The sequence below is a fragment of the Mesocricetus auratus genome, unplaced genomic scaffold (genome assembly GCF_017639785.1).
Source record: "Mesocricetus auratus isolate SY011 unplaced genomic scaffold, BCM_Maur_2.0 Super-Scaffold_6730, whole genome shotgun sequence".
NCBI lineage: Eukaryota > Metazoa > Chordata > Mammalia > Rodentia > Cricetidae > Mesocricetus > Mesocricetus auratus.
Window position 1 is genome coordinate 102,316,301 of NW_024429184.1, and position 27,347 is coordinate 102,343,647.

The window sequence follows — 27,347 nt, forward strand, 5'->3', positions numbered from 1 at the left end:
CTAAATAAAAAATTGGGTCAAATTATAAGTGCGTCTGTACATCCTGTGCATGCCATCATTCCATACTGAGTTGCCTCATTTCTCACTGGTGTGGAACCCTACTGCCCATTTCAGATCACATACACAGACTAGGGCTACAAAGGCTTTCAGGCCTGCTTATGTATTGCAGTGCCCAATTCTCCTACTATTCAAGTACCAGAGATAGCCCATCTGGAAAGTTAGGGTATCTGGGCTGTCGCCATCCCTTGCAGAGCCCACTTTACCAGAAAGATCTTAAGGGAAAAAAAGAGAAGACAGAAAAGTAGATGGGAATCCTACTCTGTTCATTAAATAAAACTGACTGGGTGCTTGTCATATCAGGTGCTGGGAAATGACAGTAAATAGAGTGGGCTCAGTGGAGTACAGGATAAAGAAATTAGCACATGAACAACTCAAACAACCTAGAGTGACGGTTAAGATCCTACACACCACTCTCTGAACGCCTTCCCTTCCACTGATCCATCCACATACACACCTCTCCTTCATCTCAGATATTATATTCTTTCCCTAACTATACAAGCAGAAAGCAAAGACTTGAGACAGTGAAGGACAAAAGAGGCTCTCTGCCCACAGACATAATCTCCTACATTCCAGTTCATTTCTTTCAAATGGTTTGACATTTATTTCAAATCCTACCCACTTAACAGAATTTTTGAATATCTAAAGATCATTGCTTCGGTAGTCCAAGAAGTTTTACAAGTTTTTGCCCTGACAAAGGCTGCAAGGACTACAGAGATATTTCTAGATGTTTGCTTAACAGGACAGCATAATACTCATTTGAATAATAAAACTTAATTTTATTGTGGTGAGTATGGAACAATTTGCCATGGAAATTATTTTGACTACTTGTATAGGTGGTAGCTTTCAGAGTTAAAAAATAAAAAAGTAGGGGAGGGTGCAACATTCTTATCTCCAGCCCTACCTTTTAAAAATAAATTAAATCAATAAGAAGCGTGGGATACTTTTAATGACCCAAACTACTTAATTTCCAGGCTCTTTAGACATGTCATCCATCACTGCAGTATGGAGGAAGACATCTCCTGAGTGTTCAGGGGGCTCCTTCGGTTTTATTAATGCAAGATTTAGGGAATTTTAACAAGGTGAATTGTTTATTTGCCTTGACAGATTGGCTTACAATGCACTGGCTACATCCACGGCATGATCATTAATGACAAAAGACAGGCAAAAAGCTGTTTACACTGCACACAGGGACAGGAATTAATCCTGCTCCCTCTCCCTGGAGCTCTCCAAACAGATGACCACATTGTTTTAGGTAAGACATCCTGGCAGAAAGAAATGCAGAAAACTCTAGAAACTTACAAGCATCTACTTTTGTTCCCTGAATATTCTCAGCTAATATTTTCCAGAAAACGATGATCAAGCTATTCTTTAGGGTTTAATGTTATAAAGAAAGCAGTACCCTTAGTATAGTGGGGGTGTTGGTAAGGCTTTCAGCTATGTGGTCAGGAATGTTTCCTCAGCTCTGTTAGGAAACCTTGCACAAAAAAAAAAAAAAGAATTAATACTCTAGTCCAAAGAAAGATGAAGAATTCACCTAATTTAATATAATATGTACAAATGAAACAACTGTCATTAATTAGTATAGAGATGCCAAATAGGAATTAAATTAGTTCAGCTCAGTCTTTGGGGCCGTAAACACATGATCTCATGCAGGAGGCTGGACAGCAAGCGGGGGCTCCCAGCTGCTCCATTTCCATCTTCGTTCCCTGCGATGCTCAGCTTCAGGAGCGACCGTCCCTTTTCAAAGCCACACCCGGACTCATCCCACATCTTCAGAACCCATATGGTTTAAATCACCCAACTTTATTCCCCAGATAACTTCCTAATTGTACAGAAAAATCACATTTTTGAATGTGAAATCATGTTCCCATTGGTTTAGATCGCTGGTCTTTGTTAGTTTTCGGTGGTATTCATTTTTATTCCCAAGGCAGTGAGGTGCACAAGGCACATGGGTTTTATAGCCAGACTTGCTCAGCATCCTTCCTCCTTGTACTTCCGGTGTTCTCCTGAGGACTCAGGGGGACGTTCCCAGGAGTTTCTGGCATACAACTAGCATGTGAGAGATTTCACTCTCTTCCGTGCGTGTGTGAGTGTGTGCGTGCATGCCTGCGCATATGTGTTGACTTCCAACTCATTTTACCCACTTGGAAAGTTTGGATGATTATCTATGTAGTGAACAGACCTTAGCCACACATGATCTGTGGAGCTTTCTGAAAACTGGATGAAACTCAGTGTTTCTCTCTTTGTGTGTGTGTGTGTGTGTGTGTGTCTCTCTCTGTCTCTCTCTGTCTCTCTCTGTCTCTCTCTGTCTCTCTCTCTCTCTCTCTCTCTCTCTCTCTCTCACACACACACTTTCAGAGAAGGAGGTGCAGACCCCTGACAGTCCAGCAGTGCACACCTTCCTTTAGTAAGGCTGTAGTAGTCGAATTGCTGAGGACTCACACTTGGCCTGGAACCTGACACACGCAGGCCAGTGCTGTTCACAAGCTTCCCAAAAGATGTGCTGGCTTCCTGTGTGGGGCCTACCCCTCTGTCAAGCAGGATGTAGCTGAAGTGTTTCAGCTCTGGACAATGGGTAAAATTATGTGTCTAGGGACTGGAGAGCTGGCTCAGCAGCTAAGAGCACTGGCTGTTCTTCTAAAGGACCTGGGTTAATTCCCAGCACCCACATGGCAGCTCACAACTATCTCTAACTCCAAGATCTGACACCCTCACATAGACATACATGCAGGCAAAACACCAATGCACATGAAATAAAAAATAAATTAAAAATATATTTGTCTAAGCAGCAAAGTCACTATGGTAAAGGATTCTTCCTGACAGACAAAAATCCACTATTCACTAGTTCTAGGAAGAATTCTACGTTCACTGCTTCTGTGTTCTTCTACATACGGCTCCAAGTGTAACAATTCATGGTGCCTAGGGTTCTCCAACCTGAGGAATGAACAGGGAAAATGTGATTTGAAACTCTTCAGCTGTAGTTGGTGAAGCCTAGACCTCCACACCTATGCAGTAAGGAGCATTTGGTGGTGGGACAGGGCAAAGTCCCAGGTCCAGAGCTGTCTGACTGATTCCCTGAAGTCCCCGGTAGTAGAGTTTCCATGCTGCTCACCCATTCCTGCGAAGCTGGCATGTCAGGCCTGTCAAATGATTTATGAAGCAAGAGAGCGCCACTCAAAATGAAGTGGACAAATTAGAAAAAAGGCTAGAAATAAATCCCATCGAATTTTACAGGTATAAACGCTGAGTGAAACACTGTAAGAGGCACAATTAATCACAGATCCAAGACAGAGTAGCTGCTTCCATGCAAGTGCTGTGGGTCTCCAGTGGTGGGTCAGCACCAAGTGTTTCTTCTACAAGCTGTCAATAGAGCCCGATCATCCCCCCACCCTCCTCAGCAAGTTTGCCGCACCCCCGACAATCCAAGAAAGAGAAAGAACAACCATGGAAGACTCAGAGGCAACAATGACAATGACTAAAACATTGGAGTTTCCACAGAAGGAGGCTGCTCAAACAAGGAGAGACAGTAAGTATTGGACCGCAGTAGAGAGGGCTAACTCTTCCACTGCGAAGGGTAACTGGTAACTCAGCGTGTTCAAATCAAACCTGTCCCAGTAGTGACAGAAGAAGTCTAACTCCAACTGGAGCCCGTTCAGCGAAACTAGGAGGCTAGCCCACATATGGGAAAAGAAACACCAAAGAGCGACTAAATGATTAGGGCCCTTTAACGCGTGCACAGCGGGAAACCCTACAGAGGAACCGAAAACACACCTGTGAGTTTTCACTCATCCGGTTTATCACTTAGGACTATGCATCGAATATGTGCTTGTGAATAAGATGACACGGGAAAAGGAATTAAATCGAGGGACTGCACCGAGTGTGTAATGTACTGTGACACACTTAGATATAACTGTATGTAATAAAGAGTCAATATTAAAATGTCAATAAATATTAAAACTGGGCAGCTAAGCATGCTTTGTAAAAGTCAGACTTTATTATTTTTCTCTACATAGTGTCAAGTAGGTGTGTGTAAATGAAATCATTTACAAAAACTTGTCTGAATGGGACAGAAAACAACAGCATTGGAGCAGCAGCCTCGCTGGCTCAGTGTTTACTCCGGAAATGTCATTTTTATTGAAAAGGTGCAATTATCATCATGTAACACAAATCACAAAACCCTGATTTTTCCACCTTATCAGCTTTATAAAATCACGGTCCCAAAGGGTTCCATTGATTAGTTGCACATGTTCTTTCTGTAGCATCCCAAATACTTAATTGTCAGTTATCCTTTCTTCTGCAGTGAGTAAAATGTGGTCACAAAATTACAGAGGGACCTGTTCTGCCTTAACCTCTGCAAGATGCCATCATGCGGTAGAAAACACTGGTAAAATATCACAGGATCACACCGTCCGACAAGGGGACGTATAAACACGGTAATGATTTCCCACGAGTTTCCATTTTAGAAAATTGTCACTAAAGCCAGCATAAATGGTGACACGTCTCCACTGAGGACACGGTGAAATCGAACGCTGGCATTCTAGTTAGGGCCAGACCTACCCAGCAGCCAATTATAACGGGAAGGGAACATCTTGAAAGCTTGGATGAGCCCACTCAGCTAACCTTCTGTGATCACTGCACAGAGCGCCGTGGTCTTCACGTCTGATCTTTTTATTATCTTTTTAAAACATTAAACATAAACAAACATGCACATGCATACATGCATAGCATGTATTTCACTCCCCCTATAAGGATGATTTGGACTGCATGCATGTTCCCCCTATAAGGTTGCTATGGACCTGTAGGGGACCTCTTTGTCACAGAAGTCAGGAGGTTTCCGGAGTCCTGCATGCACTTCCAGTCCATCTAGTTTGGTTTGAAATGTCTGATTGGGGGAGTGACAAAGTTCACCACGACAGTTTTTCTTCTCTTGTCTACGAAAGAAGCTTCATATCATACCTACTTCAGAGGAGTCGCCGAGAACAGGGAGGGAGAAAAATCAATACCTCCTCACACCAGTAAGTGGGCCTCTGTGTCACTGTCCTCTGGGACCGAAGCCTACCAGCCTGTGGAGGCTCTGTGGTCCTCAGTCTCCCACTGAGCCACCTCCTGGCACTTGGTCACAATTCACACAATGAGCCTAACGAAGTCATTTTAAAAAACCATGCAGTGCACAGATCTCAGGAAGACCATCTAAAAACTAAAGAGCAGGTGCGCTGCCGAAGAACCCCCACTGCCTGGTGCGTCCTTTGTTTTGATGTGACTCCAGCCCCAAGGCGTGTCTAGCCTGTGCCCTGGCAAAGCTTGTGCTACTTCTAGAATTCAAACGGTTGTCTGCTAAGGTTTCCCTTTGTAGACTAATACACACACACACACACATACACACACACACACACACACACACACACACACACATACACACACACACATAAATAAATTCCAAGGACCTACATGGAAAGCCAAATGCCAAGAAGGGCCTAGTTAAGGAATGAAGAGTCTGTAAAGAAATACTGTGATTTGTCTTAAGAAATTTTGAAAAGAAATCCTTAAAGATTTTCATTAAGGATGTATTACATTTTAAGTGTGTGTGTGTAGGGAATGGAAGGCAGAGGACAATGTTCGGGGTCAGCTGTCTCCTTCTGGCCTGTGAGTCTCTGAGATGGAACTCATGACAAGGTTGGTAGCAGCTGCCTGTACCCTCTGGACCATCTTGCTGGCCCAAATCTTTTTTAAAGACAGGTCTTGCTACATATTCTGGCCTAGCCTGGAACTCACTGTGTAATTTAAGCTTGCCTTATCCTCTTGATTCTTCCTTTTTAACTTCTGAGTGTTGGGAGTACAGGTATATGCCACTCTGCCTAGCAGGATATAAATTTTGATGTTAAAAGATTAACCATGGTGGGGGGGGGTAATACAGTTTTAGAGGCAGATTTATCTCTGTGGGTTCAAGGTCAGTCTGGTCAAAACAGAGAGAACCAGGTCAGCCAGGGATATCTACTGAGGCCTTGACTACTAAACGGTAGAAACTACCGTTTGGACTACTTTAACATCAGAGTTTATGCTCTGTGTCTTTCTGCATTATCTATTTATATAAAAATGTTCATCTCTACCATTTATAAGCAGGGCATTTAGCCAAACAGACATGGTGCTGAAGCCTTCCTAGGGCTTACTTATCTTTTAGTGCTGAAGTGGATGGTGTCTCTGTAATGATAGTAAATGAACGTGAAATTGCAAACAGGGTCAGTACCTGGGAAGGAAGAGGCTATTCTTCTTGATCATTAGTAACAAAGAGTCCTTATTAACCCATGGAGAGAGGGACAGCTTCCCTGGGGAAGTGACCCTGGAGCTGAGAGCCCAATGAGCTAAAAAGGGTAAAGAGAACAGGATATTCCAAACACAAAGCATGGCTTCCTCAAAGGCCTGTGGAAGGTAAGAACATATGAGAAAGTGACAGGAAAAATAATAATGCCAAACAATAAACCAGAAGCTAAAGAAGCTGCTAGGGCTACTTATGCTCATTTGTGCTTTATAGTTGGGGTTCATGAACTCAGCGTTAGCAGGACTTTGTGGGGTCAAGTTCAACATAAGTCATTCCATCCACCCTTAAGAGCACTGGGTGCTCTTCCAGAGGGTCTGCATTCAGTCCCAGCACCCACATGGCAGTTCGCAACTGTCTGTAACTGTAGTCCCACGGGATCTGATGCCCTCTTCTGGTGTGCAAAGCACACATACTTAAATAAATAATTAATTTTTAAAAGTAACTTTTTCCTCCCTACAGTGGGCAGTGATTGTGACTGAATTTTCTTGAAGTATTTTGCTTTCCCAATATCTATATTTTTGTATTTCTTAGTTTAATTTAAACCACACATAATTTCAAGATAGCCACTGCAATTTAAAAATATATTCCTTTCTTGGGACCAAAATTTAGCTTAACATCTCAATTAATTTGTGCTGGGATATAAGGAATTCCAGAAGCAGGGACTGGAGAGAAGGCTCAGTGGTTAAGAGCACTTGCTGCCTTCCAGAGGTTGGGTTTGGTTCCCAGCGCTCAGAGAGGTGATTCACAGCCTTCTGTAACTCCAGCTCCGGGGAATTAGAGGCTTCTGACTTATGCAGGTACCTGCCCTCAAGTGCACATATCCAAATACAGACACACATCCATGCACATAATTAAAGATAATAAAAATATAACCCCAGCATCAGAAAAGAAATTATTTTCATTCATTACTCTTTTATATTAAATATACTGAAAACAAGGCAAAGAAAAAGAAGACTTGGCCTCAAAACAATTCAATACCTCTTAGATAACTTCTGGCAGGCCTAATTTTTTTCCCAAGTGCTCAGTGTATGCATGAGGCTCTCAGGGAAGAAAAGAATACATATTACATATATTTAATCCATTTAAATTACCCAACATGTTGAATAAAAATATGCTTTGACTATAAACTATAGAAAACATTTGATGTGGGATTTTCTTGATGATGCAGGAAAAACAAACAAGCAAACAAACTCTAACACAACTATAAACTAGTTACTTATCTGTCAGTCAAAACCAAGGTCTGGGGACTAATGCATTGGAGTAGAACTGTGGTTACAAAGCAAACCAAAGCCGGCTCAGTAAGTCAAATTATGTAGTTAGGCACTAATTTAAATACAAATTATACAGTGTGTTTATGGAAGTGTTGTCCTATTATTTTAAGGAGGAAATAGTAAGCACAATTGGATTTGCAAGATGTTGCCTGAGGGAGGCCTCAGTAGACTAGATTTTAATGAAACATTTATAATGAATACAGCCCATGGGTGGTAATGAATTGAAGTTTTCAAAAGTGCTAGAAAACAATTTGCTCACTTACATCTCTCACACGCTCCTCCAACGCGTACGCCTTTGGTTTACTTAGCATTCTGTTCTTTTGCAACTTGACCCAGCTCCTCCTGCACAGCTGGAGCAGCACAGTCTAGAAGGCCTGGTCCTTCCTGGGTGAACACGTCGCTACAGCATTGTAGTTAAAAGGATGCCATCAGCTAACGATGATTTACCATTTTCTATCCCTATAATTGCAAACACTGCCATATGTCACTTGGTTGAACAATGCTATGGTTAAACCTATAATTAGTTTTACATAAAATTAAGAGCCCTTGATGAGCAAAGCTCATTAGTGGAAACACAATGGAAAACGACTTGAGTGTGACATGTGACTTAATTCAAGATCCAGAGCAAGACCTCAGAGAAACAATACAAGGAATGAAAGTGGCTCCTAGGTCTAAAATCAAAAGCTAATCTGTAAAGGAGACCATTAAAAACAAAGGTGTGAGAAGGCACTTGGCTTCTCTGCAACAATGAACAATTCGGCCAATGAGGCGATTCAGATCAAACATGCAGAGAGGATAGCAATAGTCCACACAGACACCAAGGGGGACAGAACACAGCAATAAGTCAGATGACAGTGTAGTCCTCTCTGTAAATGGACGGTAATGACCACAAGGTAAGCGGGAAAGACCAACAAGCTCCCTCAAAATGAACAGCCAGGCCCGACAGTGTTCCCTTTGCTCATCTGTCCACTCTCTTCCCTTCCCTTCTTGCTGGGACACGGGCATTTAAAATTAGCTATAGTTTCCTGGTCATAAGAAAAAGAGGAAAGAATAAAATAATTCTAATATGTGATTATCTTGAGACAATAAAGCAAGACTTATAATTATCTACTGCGCCCTGCCCAACAGTTGAGAGAGAACCTTCAACTATGATGGAACCCACTTATTTTGGTTGCTGTCTGTGCAACTGGAGGTTATGAAGTTTGCTGTTGGCCCATAGGCTACAGAATGGAGAGAGAGAGAGAGAGAGAGAGAGAGAGAGAGAGAGAGAGAGAGAGAGAGAGAGAGAGAGAAGAGGCTTCTGATAGTGTATTTAACTTACTATTTTGAGTAAGATTATTTGGAGGAGGAACACCAGCTTTGATATTCCATTTTAATTTAGTTCTTTAAAAACAGTATATGAAAACCAAAAAGAAACTCAGTTCACACATACCTTGTACTTTATAAAAAAAACTACATGTGAAAACCATGTGTGCCTAACTCAACAGGTGTTAAGCACACATACTGCAAGGCAGAAAAGAAGTCAAGCTCACAGTTAATGACATGAAGCTGAGCAAAGAAAAATGGAAGCTGAGGAGCTGATGTCCTCCCAGATGGGTGCTCCCCCTAGGAATGCAGAGTTTCTTTGAATTTCTCTCCCCAAGGATTATCCAAACACTGTAGAATGACCACAGGAAATGCACCCACACTGGCTGCATGAAGATAATACACATCTTATTTAACAGATCTTTCTAATCACAACATTTATGATCATTTAACAGTTTTCAACTAATAGCAATAAAGGGGGATAATAAGGATTTATATTAAAAGTCTAGTAGATTGAATGTATATATGTGTACATACTATATACATATATATATATATATATCTTCAAGAAGAAAATTTGTATCTTAAACACTCTGAGTAAGTTTGAAAGAGAAACAATTTACTAAATAAAGAGAAGAAAATAATAAAACTAAAGAGACAAGGTGTTGTGGGATATTTGTATTCTGTGTGAAGATGTATTGCTGTGGTTGGTGTAATAAAAAGCTGAACAGCCAATAAAGAGCTAGGCAGGAGGTATAGGCGGGACTTCTAGACAGCCAATAAAGAGATAGGCAGGGGGTATAGGCGGGACTTCTGGACAGAGAGAGAACTCTGGGAAGAAGAAAGGCAGAGTTGACAGCCAGACTCAGAGGAAGCAGGATGGGCAGTACAGGGATGAGGTAACGCCACATGGAAGAATGTAGATTAATATAAATGGGTTAATTTAAATTATAAGAGCTAGTTGAGAGCCTAAACCAAGGCCAAGCTTTCATAATAAATGATAAGTCTCCATGTCATTATTTGGGGGCCAGTGATCCAAAGATAGTCTGACAACAAACCTTGCTATAAGAAGTAGTTAGAAGCTGAACATCTGGCATCTCAAGGTAACATTTTGGGTGGACATCACTGGTGCTGGGTGAGAGGTTCAGGAGATGCACCCCAGGTAACCATGACAACCCAGACAGCCTGTCACTACTACCTCACTATCCACACAAACTACCCCAGGTTGTGTACAAAGCCACCCTCACCTTGAGGCATAAGTGGACAGGGGAGATGCCTGGGGGCCCAGACTTGTTCCTTTGCCTGCCCACCCAGTTCTCTACAGATGTCCCCTCAAGCTTCAGTGGCTGCTGAACACTGGGCCACCAGCAATCAAGGACACAGATCGCTTTACAGTTACTGAGAAGCGACAGGGCAGGAGAATGGTTTGGTTTACAACAACTCCGTGAGGTTCGTGCTCCTTTGAACATTTATTTGCTTAAATCTTCGGGAAGTTAATCTTTGACTACATGTTGGCTAGTTTTTTGTCAACTCGACACAAGCTCAGTCATCAGATTGTCTGTAAGCAAGCCTGTGGCGCATTGTCTTGATGGATGATTGATGTGGAAGGGTCCAGCTCACTGTAGACAGTGCCACCCCTGTGCAGGTAGTCATGGGGTATCTAAGAATGGAAACCGAGCAAGCAATGAAAAATAAGTAGCTTTCCCCCATGATCTGATTCAGTTCCTGCCCCTAAAACTCCTGTCTTGGCTTCCCTCAGTGATGGACTGTGACTGGGAAGTATAAGCCAAACACCCTTTTGGTCATGATCTTTTTAATTAATTAAATTTAATCAATTAATTATTAATTATGTAGACAGAGTTCTGTCTGCATGCATCCCTGTAGGTCAGAAGAGGGTACCTGATCTCATTACAGATGGTTGTGAGCCATTATGTGGTTGCTGGGAATTGAACTCAGGACCTCTGGAAGAGTAGGTAATGTTCTTAACCACTGAACTATCTCTCCAGCCCTCTTGGTCATGGTCTTTATCACAGTATTAGAAAGCAAACTGGGATGAACTAGTTTGTTGGGCCCTGAGTGCTCCAATTCTCTCATTTATAAATAGGCTCAATGGCAGGATCTCCTTCAGAGGATGGTCATGGTAAAGTTCAGCTCAAGCGACAGCAACTTACAATAGTGCATGGTCCATAGCAATAATCTAGTAAACACAGGTTTTTGTAAACTAAGAATGAATAAATAAAAGCCTGACATAGTTCATTACATATTTTTATTATAGGAACATAATAATCTGTTACAGAAACTGGGGGAAAAAAGGGAATCATCTTCTGTTTTTAATTATGTTACCATTAATTAAAAAAAAACAACTTGTGTTTTGTACATAATCCAACTATGCTGTAACTTCCTGGCCCCTCAGTGTGTTCACACAGGCAAGGAATGTATTTCTTCCACAGACTGTTGTATACATACAGGGCTCATGGAAGCCTGCCCTTCAAAGCATCTCTGCAGTGCAGCAGGATCGGCGGATCACCCAGGCCCTTTTCCTGCATCCAAGGCCCTTTTGCGTACTGATTCTGAGATTTTGCTACAGTGAGCCCTCAGCCTGCTGACCAGATTCTTTCTTACTTCCCAGGTACCTTCTAGCTTTTCTGTCCTTCTTGTGCAGCTTAAGATTCCAAATCCACCCCAAAATCAGTCCCCAAAACCCTCCAATACCATCAGTCCCATGCCTCCCCCGCCCCCAGGACATCTCTGCTCAGGATGACCTCCAGCATTCTCTTATCCATGTCCTGGCCCACACTGCTAAACACAGTGAGGAAATCACACCTTTGAAGACGTGTCCAATTGTTTCCATTATAGACTAGCTTGTTTTTTTTATCTCTTCAACTACAACTCCAAACGGAGGACTGAGCGAGCCTATCATGTTGACTTAAAGTTCAAGCTCTTATCCTCGTGAATATGGCCCAGCAACCTTGTTCCTTCTTCTCAACAACAGCAGCTTTCAAGCTTCTGCCAGAATCACCTACAAGGCTCATTCAGGCTGTCTGGCACAGTCCACCAACAGTTCTAACCTGGACAGCCTCTGGTGGGGCCTGACACTTCCTGTCTTGAAGAATTTGCTGAACTTCAGAAGGTGCTGTTGCTATCTGGAGACCCAGCCTTCCTGAGTCTTCTTCTGTCTACTTCCTCTGTATACTTTCATCTACCTTCTCTGTTTTTCTTTTTCTTTTTTTTTTTCTGAGACAAGGTTTCTCTGTGTAGATTTGGAGGCTGTCCTGGCACTGTTTCTGTAGACCAGGCTGGTCTTGAACTCACAGAGATCCGCCTTCCTCTGCCTCCCAGGTGCTGGGATTAAAGGCGTGCACCACCACCATCTGGCCTTCTATCTTCCCTCCTGATTGACAGCTCCTCTTCATACATTAGGAGAACAAAAAGATGCGCCTGGCCTCTTCATTGCGCTTCCCTTCTCTCCTGCTTCTACCGCCTGAGCTTTATGGAAGCAATGTTTCTTCTTCTATTACTTCCACACTGGCTTGTGTGACACCCCTCTGATTCTTGGCACATCCCTTGTTCTTTTTCAGTTACCTATTTATTCAGTTACTGCTTTCCTTCTCATGCTTACTGATTAATTCTATTATCAATCTGCACCCATCAATGTTCCCATCCACTCGCCCACCCACTGCTCATCTCTGCAGAACCATGAGTGTCAGCATGTATGTGTGTTCCAATATCTTGCCGTGAAACAGAACAAGTGAACGAAGCCCCTGCAGCCTGAGACCCTACTCCACTTCCCCGCTCTTTCTGGCAAAGTTCTCAGGCGCAGTCTCCCCATCTCATCGGTAGCTCCTTCCCTCTCCATCGTCACAGACTGACTGCAGCTTCAAGCATAGGCTGTTTCCTGCAGAACTCTTTGTGTTGTTAAATCCAACAGTCAGTTCTGTTTTCACACACCCAACTTCTGAGCAGCCCCCGAAGGGCCCCTTCCCCTTCCTCAAATGCTGCATTTACTTCCGCTTCCTCACACACTCCTGGATTTTGTCTTCTCACATTCCTACTGTTACTTCTTGCTGCTTCTTTTCCTACCTCTCAGAATGCAGAGAGGTCTTCAAGCCTCTGCTGTCACTTTCTTTTCTGGCACACTTTCTTCCACGGTTTTAAAAACCTTAACACTAATGAGGCACAACTTGCTAGCAAATCGCTGGATTTTTCACGCAGGCTTTAGATTCACAGAAATAAAGATGTAGTTAACATGCCCACTTGAATTTCTTTAAAAAATTTTTCCTTCCCACCCGAATGTCTTACAAACATGTCCATTTCAAAATATCTAAAGGATGACTTACTTCCTGAAACAATAATAATCTGCCACTCCAGTCCCCATCACGTTCCTTACTTCCGTCTATCCCCCCAGTTGCCAGTGTCTGAAGGCTGCTGTCTCTTTCTTCAGCGCCAGCCTGCTGGCAGCATTACTTGGTATCCTTTCCCACTCGCTGAGACACTTCCGCTTCAGCGGTCCTCTGGCCCACAGTGAGTCCACACACTCACTTCCCATGGACAGCATTCCTCCATGTAGACGCCACCTCACAGGTGTCGCCCTCACCACTGGCACCCAGACATTTACCTTCCTGATGTCTCGTTTGCTTCCTGTATTTCCTTTTACATTCACTTGGTTTTCCTCCACTCAACTCCAGCTCCAAGGGGGCAGGATTGAGTGAGTGTCTCATTCACTACTGTACCTCCGGATCTAAGACAGGATTTTGGCTCTACATCGTGGTATACACCTGTCGTCCCTGGAGGGGAGCACAGGAGAGAGAGCCAATTTCAAGTCAGCCTGGACTGTGCAGCTAGAACCTGTCTCACACGAAGCAAAGCTAAACAACCAAGAGCTTTGAATGCATGAGGGTTACTCCATAGACAGAATCAGAGGTAAACACTGAGAAAGAGAGGTCGGGCTGCATTTACAAAGAGAAATACTATAGCTACAGGCTGAAGGTGGAATGTTCTGTTTGGGAACGGCATCTGACCAAAAGCTGTTGGAAGCTCAGTTCACAAGGATTTATAGACAGGTAGGCTACCAAGCAAGGGATCTGCTATGAAAAAACAAAAACAAAAACAAACAAACAAATGGCATCTAATGTCTTTGGGATGTTTTGTGTCTCAATTACTGGCCTCACAGGGGCTGGGTCACTTAACCATCACCTTCGAGGTGGGTCAACTTAAGAATACTTACTAGCTTGAAGAGATGGCATTCAAGAGAGTCAGAACCCTGTCCTGCCAGCTCATCTTTTGGGGTGGGACCGAGGATCCAAGTCTTGTACTTTTTCCCTGAACTTCCTTAAGGGTCCCTCTCTCATCCTGCTGCTCCCACAAGAGTAAGCGGCTCCCACTTCACCTCATCCATACCTCCTCCATGAGATGCTGGAACACAAGTCAGTTCTGTTCGGCTAGGGAAGCAAGACTTACCAAGACAGACGACAGAGGGAAAAATCAGCAAAGAGGGGATGACATTCATGTTGCTGATCAAATAAGCGACTGTCATTTAAGCTGTGGGAGAAATAACCAAACAGAACAGTGATGTCCCTGGGTTGGCCTTAACCTGCGGGCAGTCCAGTCCCCTTCTGCTTTTTATTACAGCTCGTTGTAAGGTGAGTTTTAGCACCAAAGGGGACTTGGAAATAGCTTTGTTTGGCATACTTTTGAATGCCCATGGGGAAAAATGCAGGTTGAAGACCACCTGGCCTAATTTGTCTTTTTAAGTATTGTGAAAACTGAAAACTGATGTTGAATTTCCAGAAATGTACTGATTTTCCTAATGCAGTCAAACATGCTCCATGGAGCACTTGTGAGAGCCCTGTCTTGAGAGCACTTGGTAACTAGAAGTAAGCCGGACAGCAAAGTGGACCCCTTAACACTGACCCCGAATAATATAGGAGGGGAGTTTCCTGACTGTAGTAACTTGTCTTGTTTTGTCTCCCTGATCCTTCCTTAGGAGGGTTTTGGGTCCAGAGGACTGATTTGACATTCCCTTTGAAACTAATTACATTAAACAGCAGGTGCCCTCTCCAAGTCTGAGCAGAAAGCAGCAAGCTGATCAGGGAATTCAGTGCTTTTGGGGTTAATGCTCTAATTTTGGGGGAGCCACTTTAAGCTTAGAAATCCCACTCCGCTCACTGTCATCTGTGTGAAAATAAAATAAGGATCAATTTGATGGATCAAAATAAAAGTGTATGGAGCGGTCGCTTCCGTGAGAATGCACATGGAGATACTTGAGTGCTCACATGAATTGGCTAATGACACCTGTGGTTGGGGGAAGCCTGCTTTTCAAGTCAGAACTCAACAAACTGCTGTGCCAACCATGCAGAGCTGGAGGGAAGCAGGTTGCAGAGGGAAAGGCGAGGGACCCGTGTCTGCACGAACTCCCGGCCGATAACTCCCATGTAAAGAGATGAGGTATTTCTTCACTGACTATTACAAAGAGGAATGGCTCCTGAAGAACATCAAGTCCGAAGCCAAACCAACAGGTTGTCATGACTTTCCAGCAGTGTTACATTGTTAACATGATGGGTGACTACCACAGTTAATATCAACGTTTAGTAGACGCCAAAGCATACCTTTTCAGATATACCAAATTCACTCTGAATGTGGATAGAAACAACTCAATTGCAGATTAGAAAGCAACTGCTGATTACTCTGAGTGTACACTCAGAGGATGTGGGAGCCTGAGTCACTAGTCTTTCTACCACTAGAAGCTAATGACTAGGCTTGACTGGAAGTCTGCCCTGCCCTGACTCCTAACAGGTTTGAGTCTGAATTGCACAGAGCCCAAGGCAAATAGCTTCCATTTCTGGTAGATGGCACACAGTATGGCTAAACATTTTAACATATTAAAAAGAAGGTGTAAGTTCTAACTACCCTAAGGCAAAGAGCCAAGAAGTGACACCTCACAGTGATGCAGAAGTCAATGTGAGTATACAAAACAAGTAATATTTCATTTAAGAGAAAAAAGAAGACAAAGAATAACCTAAATATAAGCACATAGATATGCCTTAAATATGTCAGAAACACTCAGAGGGAAATGGCTACTGGCCTCATCTTTGTGTCCAGGACTAACTTTGTAATTACTCGTTAAATACTGAGGGGAGCATGTCACTCGTTGAAAGCAGAACATTTCATTTGATGTCTTCAGTTTGTACTGAGGGTTCCTCTTGGAAGGAAAAGCTTAAAATTTTATTTGGAGAAGTAGATCAATGACTACCAATGCCCTCTGTCACCATTATCACAGTCACAAATGTAGTAGCTTAAAAACAAACAAACAAAACAAAACTGAGTTGAGGGCTGGCAAGATGGCTTAGTGGTTAAAGGCGCTTGCTGCCAGCATTGACCACGTGGGTTCAATTGCTACAACTGCCATGGTGGAGAGAATTGACTCCCTTAAGTTGTCCGTTGATCTGCATATGTGCATACACACACGTGTGCATGCAACACACACATAGATTAAATAAATAAGTTACACAAAATTGAAAAATTTTGTAATACATAAAGTAATTTAATTTGTCACAAAATCCTTCAGTTCGCGTGCTAAGTGAAATACGGTGACACGCCTGTCAGAAGAACTGTTTAAAACCAATGTGACTAGTGGCAGTAGAGCAGGCACAAGCACACTTCAGACCCCACCACAAGCAGGCGCTCTGGCAAGTCTGTGCAACACAACTAACAATGGCTCTTGTGCTCAGCATTTCCTGGGAAGTCAGGCATGAGATCAACATGGAGAAGGTTTTGGCCCAGGCAACTGCTAATATCTTAACTTTAAGATGTCAAGTACATAACAGCAACCATTCCAACTGGACTGTATGAGTGCACATGAATATGAATTTGTGCTTGAATCACACGCTATGTGTGTACTTTGTGGTATGTAAATGTGACCTAAATAAAGCTGGTGTATGAATTTTAAAAAGGGAGATAAATCTCCTTTTCATTTTTCCATTCTCTTACAACTGATATTCAAGAGTATGCCAGACAATTGGGCAAAACACTAGAAGTATTCTTTTGATCAACAAAAAGACTGTTGAATATGGCTAACGTTCAGTGCTGGGCATGGCCAAGAGAACGGGGAAGGAACACGTCCCCTGCTGAGGAAAAGTATACCACCCTAAAGTCACTCAACTGTAAGCCAGTATAGAAATATCACTTGCCTGTGAAAACATGCTCGACAAGCACAAATGACATTTTGCTTGAATTTTCACATATCCAAAATGAGGAATCTATGGTGAATTTCAGTAAGTTAATTTCTGGTTGCCAACCCTAACCTCATTATTGTACTTGGGCTGCACAGTCAACACAATGATGTAAATCAGTTTGTCTGCCCTATGGTGTCATCTGTGCCCTTGGACACAGCTCGTGCACTTGAGACAAGGTATTCATATTGCCATATCGGAACCTCTATTTCTCTCTAATGCAGCAACTTGCTGGGGCAAAGAACTTTTCGTCTTTCAACCTCCTTTCCTTCTCAGAGTGGACACTGACTGCTCTTGCCTTCCTTTCTTGGGAATGAGAGCTTGTCTCCCATGCAAATCCTCCGAATCACCCTAGATGCATAGCAGCTGGTCACAGACATCCCCCAAGTCAACACACTACCATTTCAAGTCCATCTCCTTCCCCTGCCACCGTTCCCAGTCCCTAAGCCTGTCTCTTGGGTGGAAGGTCTGGAAACTGAACAGAACATCAGACAGAGCTCACATTCTCCTGGAACCAAGCTGAGTGAACTTGACTCTCTACCCCACAAACAAGGAAAATGACATAATGAAATGTTTCCACTACAAGGAACAGCTGCTATAGAAACAGTTCTAGGACAATTATTTCTTGGGACTTTACAAGAGCCCAGTGAAGATCTGCAGAGACCTGTAATGATGGGCAAGTAACTTCACTGTCCAATTTTTTGTTGCGTATTTTATTTCTACTTAAAATTACAAATTGCAAAGTAGTTTAAGCCAGATAAACATGACAGTGCGTACATGAGTGAAAAAACAAATGCACATTACTGTGAAGTCTATTTTCTACTTGTTCATGTTGTTTTTGATGAGAGGTTTTCAGTATTTAATGAGTCTAGAAGAAGTAAGAAAAAAATCTACAACTGGTAGGCTAGCTTACTCTTAGTTTTTATGATATAAAGTCAATGTTGGACACAGCTTAAAGGGAAATGTTTACAAACTCAACATCTGTAACTACCAATTATGGAAAGACATTTCAAGACAAAATCTGGCCGCTGACAAAGGATATGGGTGGAGCCCTGCATACTCAGAGATGGCAAAGGGGTTAGCACAAGTAGGACTGTCAGAGCAGTTGTGTGTTCACTCTGATCTCAGGCCAGAAGGCTCAATATGGGCACTGTATGGTATGGTTCAAGAAGACCCACTTTTGCCCTGAACATAGGAACAAAGGTTTCATTTTGCTTCCTTCCATGATGACGGGCTTGATATTACTATTCGGTGATTATTACTCTGTTCTTTATTTACTGGGTACATCTGCCTATGTGATGACCACAAATGCCCTCTCCTTCTAAGCAGCAGTGTGTGAAGTGGCCTATGACATGTGACTATGTTAATTCACATTTGCAGTTAAGTAGTTATGCATGGTTCCCAAATAAGATTTTTATTTTTCCTTAGGATTTGGGGACAGACTTGTCAGTCCTTCTTGGCCTCCATCCTGGTCCCCAAGTCTGCACCCCTTTTTACAATGCAGTGGGCATGCCAGGCTGCAGGCTGCTCCTTAACTATGGAAGTAAATCAATAGCAGCTGAATGCCATCTGCTTCGGGCCGCAGAACAGAACCGAAGTGTGAGCCATGCATCTTCCCTTATTGAAAGGTTATTTTATGCAAGTAAACAATTCATCGTCTTCTTGCACGCTTGATGCTCATTTACCACTTTGATCAATAAAATATGCAAAACAACAAAAAAATTGAATCCTAAGAGTAGTTCTGATGCCAGTGTGATAGTTAATCAATATCCGGCCTCTGCTCACTGGGGCAAGTGGTGGGGGCACTCCCATTGTAACCTGCAAAACCCAGCGAGGTAGATGGAGCTCTTTCAGAAAAGCCTGGTTCAGAAGGGAAAGGCACTGAATTTATCCTGCAGATTAAATGGAACACATTTGCACTGAATTAAATCAAAACACTAATGTCAACAGGCTTAAATGTTACTGATTCAGGCCAGTTCCCAATCTCAAGAAAAAGCAACTTTGGTTCATATGCTGTTTAGGATCTCAAAGACAAATACTGGATGCAGCCACTGACACGGGCTTCAGAACAGCCATCCTCTGGCTCTACATGCTGCCTACTAAGTCTTAGTTTTAATGTATTCATGTTTCAGGTGAACTCAGTTTTTCTTCCAAAAACAAACTGCTATGGGAATTTCCTGCTCATGCTGTTTCCGTTAGTCATACCACAAGCTGCCTTATTATATGAACCCTCTTGACAACTGATTCTGGCAGAATACCTTTCTTCCTACAGGGAAAACTATCATTTCTGAGACGCTACTGTGGAAAAGCTCCCAATTCAAGAACGTTTGCAAGCAAAGGAACAAAGTTGGAAAGCGTCCTCATCTGGACTGGCGCTCTCAAGCTGAACTGTGAATTTTAACATAGCACGACAACAAAAGAAAGGAAAGAAAATAAATTAGGCATCTTCCTTGAAAGAGAGCCCTTGACACAAGGAGACACCGGCTGCTCCTTCAGCAGGTGTGGTTTCCGGCTAGCAAAACTCTCTTCAGTATTCAGTTTACAATACACCCGAAGAACTTGGCCTTTTTATACTTGACTCTCATCTTCTAAATCCACCACATTTTTTCTAAACTCCTTGCAATCGGCTATTTAATAAATGGGTGTGTCCCTGTCTCACACATGCACACCGGAGCACACTGCTGAAGATCTGTGTGGTCTACTGGGAAAAATGAGTAACGATGCTTAGTGGACAGAACAAAAGTATTAAAACTCCTAACAGGATATCCTTGAAATATAGAAAAACCCACAAAGGATCCACCAGATTCCCAGCAATATACACGTGTATGCCATTTCACACCAAATGCAGCTAACAAGTTCTCTTCCTTACCAAGTGTTCCCCATGGAGAATCAATCTTAAATCACTGAGTTCAGAATGTACTTTCCCTGCAGCAGTCCCAGTTCCCTAATACCCCAAACTACAGGCTCTTCTGCCTGGACGTTATTTTCAAATCATCACTAGAGAGTTGTGTCTAATTCATCTCAAAAAACATTGCACAGAAATAACTATTTAAGTATTCGTTTAGATCAAATACTTGAGATGAAATTAACAACAGCGGTGTGGCTGCAGGAGGGCAGTAGCTTTGAGTCAATGACCCAACCAGCAGCAAGGGTATAATTTAAAGGCAGGGATTTCCAGTGCATGCTCTGTTGGCCACAGTGAACCTGCTACAGCTCTAAAGGGAATTGTTTGCCTCTTATTAGATTTTCTACAGCACAGCCATAAGTGATAAATGTACTGCTGGACTCACTGTCAAGTTAATCAATGCTGCCAAAGTTTTGTTGACCTAACAGGAATCCATAAAGTGAGCAGCATTTTCTCTGTCCCTATGACATCTCAGTCCACAGCGGGGCTGCGAATCCAAGAGCGGCCTCGCCCGAGAGAGTGTAGGTGGGGGCAGGGTGGGGGCTGGAGCAAGAAAGTCGAAGGAAGGTACACTAGATGGTTCTCAAACTTAGTAGTGTTAAGGGGCCGTTATCCTGATTTAAAAAGCTTTTAAGACCATGGATAAAAATCCCCAGTTGATGAGGAAAACCTTCCTGAGTAACAGTGTGAAGAACGGGCACCTGCACACATTCGCCTCACTTCTAGTGAAACAGCAGAACACAGGCCCCAAGCCTGCAAGAATCTCAAAGCAAAGTAAACTATGTCTATGCCTGTCTACAGTTTGGTGCACTGATCAAATCTAGTGCAGGGCATGGGTAATAAACATGGTGATGTGGGTAAGGGAAAAAGTCCAACATCTGCCTCACTGTAAAGCAGAGCCCACGAGTCACAGTCAGCAGAAGGAAGCAGAGAGAGAGAGGGAGACGAGGGGGGGGAAGAAGGGGGAAGCCTATAAACAAACTGGAGCCATGCCTTCCAGAGCAGTTATAGACGGATGAAATATGAATTGCAATTGATTTTTCTTCCCGGGGTCACTGTGCTCTGTGTCTTATGCCCCCTAGGCATTTATTTGGGCAGCAAACTGACAAGTTTTTGTGGAGTGACCTGAGCAGTGCAATCTTCGCTCAATCACAGGGACTTCACTGTGCCTTCTCCTCCCTGACACTTGTCCCTCCCCAAACCTATTGGCGAAGGAGTCCTTGATAAAGACATGGAACAATGCAATTACTGGTATAAAGGGTGGGCAGGACTCGACCAGGGATACTCAGCATCCTTGTGTGCCAGGGAAAACCAAACGGCCTTGCTCTGGGGGAGGGGATTCCATCCTGAGCCCGAGAGCCAGCTCCTTACTCGGTTGCAATAACACGGTAACACGGGATTGCTAACCTCACCCAACTTGTCTCACCCAGAAGAAAAAAGTAGCAGTAAGAAGCTGTGGTTTTGAAAGAAATACAGAATTCATACTTTAAAAACTCTAACTATTAGAAGATTTTGCTAGAATCTATGTTCTACGGTTTTGACTGACTTTCTTGATCTTCCTGAATTCTAGTCTTCCTGAGGGTGAAATGTAAATACCACCCATCACCAGACAGAGCATTATAGCTGTAAGCTTGTCTCTGAAGAACTTCCATGTTTCTTTCTCAATCAGTCCATAGGGCAGAACACACAGATTTACAGTAATCTTGTGAATTTCTATGGAATATTTTATTAAGGTTTTCACTGGATAGAGATTTTTAACCAACTCCCTTCTCACTGAACAATTTTTTAAACAATACATTATAATGAAAAGGCTTCACATACCATGAAACCAAATCATGTAAGAATAATTGTCTGATAGATTCATAGAGGGAATTGCCAAATTCCTTCCCAAAAGATTCTTGCAATTTGCATCCCTGAAGGCTTATGGGAATGGTTATTTCTTCATAGCCTTACCAACAATGAACACAGATGTTTTCTTTCAACTTTTGTAGATGTAAAAGTGTTGTCTTGGCTGGCCACATTCTGGTTAACTATAAAATTAATTTTTCCTGATTTATGGAACATTTGTAATTTTTAAAGATTAAACAATTGTCATTGTGTGTATGTAGAACATGTGGGGGGGCATAGGTACCACAGTATGTACGTGGTACAAGGTAATTCTGTGACATCAGTCGCTTCTTCCGTCTGTGTGTGGGTTGTGCAGATCACACTCTGGCTGCCAGGTTGGTGGCAAGTGTCATCTCACTGGCTCCATTCATAATTACTTTTTGAATAAATGAATTTTCCAATTTTCTCCAAGCGATTATAAAAGCTCTTTTTATCCTGGGAGTCAGAACTCTGTCATATTTACTGTAAATAGATTTTTCAGACGATTTGTCAGATGGCTGATTTAAATCTGTGATAACTTTGATTTCTTTTGGCTACAGAGAATTCTAAAAAATCATGTGTTGGGGCTAGAGAGTTGATTCGGCAGTTAAGAGCATGTGATGTTCTTGCTGAAACCAAATGAAGGCTTCTAACACCCATGTGATGGCTCACAAACCTCTGTAACTCTAGTAGCCAGGGATTCAACGTCGCCTTCTGACCTCCGAAGGTCACAGAAGAGGTACATATATGTACATGCAGACAAAACACTCACACAAACTAATTAAATCTAAAAGTAAGTACACGAAGCCCAACTACCTGGCAATTTTGCTAGGTCAGCACATGAGGGGGAGAGCTAAGGTTATAGGACACTGGAAGGAGCCTACATGGATGGCACACAGGATGTGTGGAAAATAAGATCAATACTCTAAGAATGCTAACAGAAGGTAAAATATGACAGTAAAATTAAAGTGCGCTAGAATTTAAGGCTATCACGTCTGAATGGGAAGACTACAGAAGGACCCCACGAAAGAGATGGGTCTCCAGGGGATGCTCTCATGAGCAGAAGGTGTGGACAGGCACAGCGTGACAAACACGCTGGCCAACGGATGGCAAGGCAGTGGGCTGACGTGGGATCACACAAGAACGGCACTGGCGTTCGGAACATGTGGCCCAAGGACATCTCAGATTGGCACTTGACAAGGAGCCACTCAGGTGTTCCGGCAGGTAGATGATGTCCCTAGATTTATAGTTGAAAGAGGTTAGGAGTTCAGACTGTGCGCATGACCCAGAGTGGCCAGAGTCAAGAGAGAAACTACCAGGAAGATCCCGGAAAGGAACAAGGTGCTAATCATCAGGGATGGATACGGGGACGACAAGCCAGAACGTACTCTGGACTGGCCACAACAGCTCCCGGGACACGGGGACGGGACTGTTTTAAGTGAAAATAATGGTCTCATAAAGGGATTTAATAAGGGTCCATATTTTTCCAAAACAGCCCACCGTGGAGCTTGTCAACAAGGAAGTGATGAGACAGCCAGCAGGAACCTCTGAGATAAGCAAGCCCAGGGCAGGGGAGGCAGCCTAGGCGGGAAGGAGCCGAATCACCACTGTGGAGTAGGGAGAACATCTCAGTGAGGTCCTAAGCGCCCACGGCTAGTTTCTAATTAGTGGTTCTAATAACAGCAGGGAAAGCTGGCCGGTGGTTCTCCAACACCCATCACACTGCTACACTATAACCATCTCAACTCCCCGCCCAGGCATAGGAGGATAAAACCAGAAAGCTGGTCTGTCTGTGCAGCTGTTGTCAGAAGGGCTCTCTGGGAACAGCGGCAGTGACAATCACCTATATTCACTGCAAGGGCAGGGGATGAAGGAGCCGCCTCAGTGTCACAGCGTCTAACAAGCAAACAAACCAGCACACAGTTCTGTCATGGGGGACAGGAAAAGGCGGAGAGGGCACAGCCAAGGAGTGCATTAGATGTAACAGCCTCTTGGGCAGCATTAACTCCATTGCAGTAGCTCGGGGGAACTTGGGTCCAGGGTGTGAAAGTGAGGGGTCCCCCACCAGCAGGTAAACACCCACCACTCTTATCCACAGAAGGGGGTTTGTCATACTCTGGATTTATTCTTTGAGATGGGTTTTCTCCATGTAGTTCTGACTCTAGTCCTCCTGCCTCTGCCCTCCCAGTCCCGGGGCTGCAGATGCTCACCTTCACACCCTGCCTGCAAAAGCACTCGTCAAACTAAGATGTGGGACCTAAGTTCAATACCCAGCACAGGAAATAAAAATAAAGGCTAAAGGAAAAACAGAGGCTGGGTATGGTGGCATGTGCTTTTAATTCCAGTACTCAGGAGGCAGAGGCATGAGGGCCTGTGAGTGCAAGGCCAGCCTGGTCTACAGAGAAAGTTCCAAGCCTTTGAGTGCAAGGTCAGCCTGGTCTACAGAGAAAGTTCCAAGCCTGTGAGTGCAAGGTCAGCCTGGTCTACAGAGAAAGTTCCAAGCCTGGCAGAGCTACATGGTACAATAGTTATCTAAAATAATAACGTGAGAGTAGTTGAATAAATTGCAAGATGTACAGGAAGACTCTTGTTTTGCTACTTTTTTTTGTTTGTTTGTTTTTTTGAGACAGGGTTACTCTGTGGCTTTGGAGGCTGTCCTGGAACTCGCTTGGTAATCCAGGCTGGTCTCGAACTTACAGAGATCCACCTGCCTCTGCCTCACGAGTGCTGGGATTAAAGGCGTGCGCCACCAACGCCCGGCTTGTTTTGCTACTTTTAAAAGAGTCTATTTATTTTCATTTTCTGTGAATGAGTGTTTTTGCCCGTGTGTTTGTATATACCTGGGTGCCATGTGCTTGCAGTACCCAGGGAAGCCAGAAGAGGGCATAGGATCCCTCAGAACTAGAGTTACAAATGCAGTACGCTGCCATTTGGGTGTTGGGAACTGAACCTATGTCCTCTGCAACATCACCAAGTATTAACAGCTGAGTCATCTCTTGAACCTGACTATCTGGTTTTGTTAAAACACATCACTACACTATTTCATTTATGTAAGATCTACTGGAATGGCTGAGCCAGGGATTTCATACAGGACTAAGCACCCCTTGACCAGTGCTCCTCAAATGTAAAAGCCAGTAGATACATATTTACTCACAGCTGATGTGAAGGCAATACTACGTCAACTATGTATCACATAAGATGCATGCATAAAACATTCAGCTGGGTCTGGTGGCTCACATCTGTAGCCCTCATCCTCCAGAGGTGAGGAAGGAGGACTGCAGATGCCTCCCTACACAGTAACACCTTGTCTGAATTCAACGCAGGCTCCACTTTAGGATGTTTACTAGCAACCCAAAGGCCTCTTCCATTCCTGTTTGACTTTTACCCTGTGAGTCCTGTGCCTGCTGTGCTAGGATGCTGGAACTGCTCACTGCACTCAAGAGTGACCAGAAATTCAACATAATTCAGACAGACTTGGTTTTAACAGCTGCCATTATGACAACATTACTCTTCTAAGATAAGTAGGTCCCGCAGCTGCTCTTACTAAACTGTCGTTTTTTTCCCCTTCCTTTTCTACCAGCTCCATTCACCAGCAATGCAGAGACCTGCTGAGATGCGGCCAGGAAACTCTTCTCTCGTGATGTCACACAATTATAGAGCAACTGGAGAATGCTGCTTTTAATAAAGTTTTGGAGAAAGACCAAATGAGATTCCTCCTATGAACGATTTCTGAGCAGGCCCCAAGTAACACTTCTAGGTTTCAGCGAGACAGACAGGAGGTTACACATATTGCTATGGCAACAGGATGCCATAACAAAAGCAACTTTCCAAAGCATCATGTTCAAGATGTGCTGAGGCTCCCAACACTTCAGAAGTCACATACTATCTTCTCCCCTTCCTCTGCTGGATCAGATGATGGGGTGGGGGCTTCAGACTCCAGAGGAGGCTGAGCAGCATCCGTACCCTACAGGGGTAGCTTCCCAACAATTAGCAATGTGTGTTTTTTACTAAACCCAGTTTTTAAGATTGTTGGGGTGTCGCATGTCTTCAGGCAAGGATTAAGGGGACGCCCATTTCACATGAGTGTGAAACTGTATCATTGAACTTTAATTCACAGCCTCCTGTACCCCAGTGCTCTTCCCGCAGTGTGGGCTGGAGGGCCTGTTCTCTCCTTTGAAATTCCTTACAGCAGCCCGGCTCTCCATGTCCAGAAGGATGTGAGGCCAGCCCCTACTCTGCAGTCCTGTGAAGAAAGTCTAGAGCCTCACTTGCACCTTTGCCTATAAGTGAAACAAGATGGAGACATCTCAGCACTTCAGAGCAGAGGAGCCTGGATCCCAGCAGCCACATGGTGGCTTACAACTGTCTGTAACTCCAGTTCTAAGGGATCTGAGGTTGTCTTCTGACCTCTCTGGGTACCGGGTGGGCATGTGGCACACATATATACACACAGGCAAACAGCCATACACACAAGAAATAAAAATAAACATTTTAAGCAAAATGGCTAGCGGTGACATTATGCAGCCATCCTGGAGGTGGGGAAGAAAGTACATGAGAGGCCAGGCCTAGAAGCATCCTTCACAGAAGCCGATTCCTGAATTAATGCATGAGCAAATGAATGGACAGAAGATTTCATCAGAACGTTCTAGTCATAATATTCTCTCCATTTAAATGTCCTGCCTTGTCTAGGTCCAAAACAGTGCTTTAAGTGCATCATGGTTTTAACTGAATGCTCACACAGTTCCTGAAAAACCATGTTCTAATTTAATTTTGATGGCTAGATAATTAAGATTAGGCATTAATCCCTATGACTTCCTGGAGTCACAAGGACATTCAGGGATTTGGAGAAAACATGGCTAAGACATGCATGGCAGAAGCCACCCTGATCTGAGGAAAAACAGTTTTATGTAGCAGGATGTTTGAGGAGCTGCTGAAAGTATGTAACTGGCCCACCAAGTCATCAGCGACAACTCTGCCACGGTGACAAGTGGTCAGGGGAGCTAAGTGACAATGTAGCTTACATGGAGTGTGGAGGCCTGTAGCTCTGAATATACATGCACCTCTGGAATGGCTACATTCTCCATTCTGGTCCCTCCACCTCTGGACACGCACAGCTGCCTCCATGCCATCTGTTGACTATAACTCCGCCAAACCTGGCCTACCTTTATAAACACAGTAAGATCACAACACAGAACCTCTGCTTTGTCTACTGTCACCTATGGCAACTCTCACATCACAGAAGGAGAGGTGTCTCAGCTGAGCTGAGTGGCAGTCTACAGCCATTTCCTACTGACCCTGCACAGGTGTTTGAACCCTGACCCACACTCTACACGACCCTGTACTTGCCTGTTCTATACCTTCCAGTAACAGTGGCAAGGCACCCCCCCTTAGTTCAG

The 27,347-nt window shown here is 43.6% G+C and overlaps 1 protein-coding gene and 1 long non-coding RNA gene across 6 annotated transcripts in view; one reads left to right on the forward strand and one right to left on the reverse strand.

Annotated features, from left to right (window-relative positions):
• The window catches only part of Snx24 (sorting nexin 24), a 140,469-nt gene that overhangs the window by 10,900 nt on the left and 102,222 nt on the right, over positions 1-27,347 (reverse strand). The gene's annotated exons all lie outside the window — the stretch shown is intronic.
• LOC121138868 lies at positions 10,186-25,646 on the forward strand. Its single transcript, XR_005875746.1, has 3 exons — positions 10,186-10,401; positions 11,403-11,581; positions 25,532-25,646. It is a non-coding gene; the product is annotated as an uncharacterized LOC121138868 (long non-coding RNA).